We start from the raw sequence: 2,521 nt of genomic DNA on the forward strand, positions 1-2,521 counted from the left end.
TAAACCAGCTTTGTGGAATACCCCACTGAACATAACCAGCCCCATTGCAGGACATATTCAGAGCATGTATTCCCATGGTTACTAACCTAGCCTGTTGGTCTGTGGGACAGAAATCCCAGGTTTTGTGGTGTTAACATATGATATGTTTCATGGAGGTTTCTTCCTGTTAAAAGGGAGTTTTTCCTTCCCACTGTCGCCAAGTGCTTGCTCTCAGGGGGTCGTTTTGATCGTTGGGGTTTTTCCGTAATTATTTTATGGCTTTGCCTTACAATATAAAGCACCTTGGAGCAACTGTTTCTTGTGATTTGGAGCTATATAAATAAAATTGATTTGATTTGATGATAAGTGACGAAGTATGCTTTGTGGAATACATAAAGATGTTTGCATGATTGTATAGCCGTTGTGTGTGAACACACACACACATATACAGTTGTGCTCAAATGTTTACATACCCTGGCACAATACTGTTATTGCCTCTTTAACATCAATGACAGCTTGGAGTCTTTTGTGGTAGTTGTGAACGAGGCTCTCTGATGGTGAAGCTGCCACTGAATATGTTTTGGACTTTATTTACATTAATTACAAAGAAATACAAACAATATGGCACTCTATGGTAAATCTGCAAGGAGTAGGCAGTTCTCAAAAACTGAGTGGCTGTGCAAGAAGGAGAAGAGTGAAGAAGGCCACCAAGCCACCCAGACAACCCAGGAGAAGTTGAAGGTATGGGCTTATGTGGCTGTGATTGGGAGAAATTGTGCACATTGCAAGCTCTGGGTTATATATATATACATAAGTATCATTATTATAGTGTGCATATGATAACAACAACCTAAACAATTTGTAAATACATTTATACAGTAAGTTAACATAAAAAATTATGTAATTCACTGGAAATAAAAGGGTTGAGTTCTTCTTCGAAGACACATTGAGGTCTAAGGTTCTAAAAACATTCTGGTCTCAAACACCATTCCAGCTCATTACAGAAACTTTGTATTCACCTGTCAAAACACAGCGCCAACTGATTTGTGCGTTGCTATGGTGACAACCAGAGCGGAGTGATATTACAGTGACTTAACTTGCCGAACTACGTGTGCGTATACACGAAATATATATATATATATATATATATATATATATATATACTCAACAAAAATATAAACGCAACACTTTTGGTTTTGCTCCCATTTTGTATGAGATGAACTCAAATATCTAAAACTTTTTCCACATACACAATATCACCATTTCCCTCAAATATTGTTCACAAACCAGTCTAAATCTGTGATAGTGAGCACTTCTCCTTTGCTGAGATAATCCATCCCACCTCACAGGTGTGCCATATCAAGATGCTGATTAGACACCATGATTAGTCCACAGGTGTGCCTTAGACTGTCCACAATAAAAGGCCACTCTGAAAGGTGCAGAATTTGTTTTATTGGGGGGGGGGGATACCAGTCAGTATCTGGTGTGACCACCATTTGCCTCATGCAGTGCAACACATCTCCTTTGCATAGAGTTGATCAGGTTGTCAATTGTGGCCTGTGGAATGTTGGTCCACTCCTCTTCAATGGCTGTGCGAAGTTGCAACGACGAACTGGAGTCAGGTCAAGGCCCCGATGAGGACGACGAGCATGCAGATGAGCTTCCCTGAGACGGTTTCTGACAGTTTGTGCAGAAATTCTTTGGTTATGCAAACCGATTGTTTCAGCAGCTGTCCGAGTGGCTGGTCTCAGACGATCTTGGAGGTGAACATGCAGGATGTGGAGGTCCTGGGCTGGTGTGGTTACACGTGGTCTGCGGTTGTGAGGCTGGTTGGATGTACTGCCAAATTCTCTGAAACGCCTTTGGAGACGGCTTATGGTAGAGAAATGAACATTCAATACACGAGCAACAGCTCTGGTTGACATTCCTGCTGTCAGCATGCCAATTGCACGCTCCCTCAAATCTTACGACATCTGTGGAATTGTGCTGTGTGATAAAACAGCACCTTTCAGAGTGGCCTTTTATTGTGGGCAGTCTAAGGCACACCTGTGCACTAATCATGGTGTCTAAGCATCTTGATATATATATATATATATATATATATATATATATATATATATATATAACAAACAGAAGTTTTTTTACAGAAGTTAAAAGATGCCAGAAAATTTCCTGAAACGGGAGTACGCAGTCAGTAAAAATGACAGGTGCATTTTGAATGGAAAAAAATAATAATAACAGAAATTCTGCTGTCTGAATAGGATTTACATAAATTATTACTTGATTCAGATCACGTATTTTCCTCTTGCAGGATGAGTTTTTTTCAGATCAAATTTCAGGGGAGTTCAGTGCAACCCTGCCCTCCGCTTTAGCTCCACCCATGCCAAGAAGTGTTTAACGTTTGACATTTCCTGTTTCACCGTGGACTCAAAATTTGGCACTTACTGTGTGGGATTCCCTGTACCATGAGCGAGATTCGCATCACAGTGTGGTGCTTCACTCGTATTAATGATTGATGTAAAAGAAGCCTAAGACATTCTTT

This window comes from Thalassophryne amazonica, chromosome 19, assembly GCF_902500255.1.
Source record: "Thalassophryne amazonica chromosome 19, fThaAma1.1, whole genome shotgun sequence".
In the NCBI taxonomy this organism is placed as follows: domain Eukaryota; kingdom Metazoa; phylum Chordata; class Actinopteri; order Batrachoidiformes; family Batrachoididae; genus Thalassophryne; species Thalassophryne amazonica.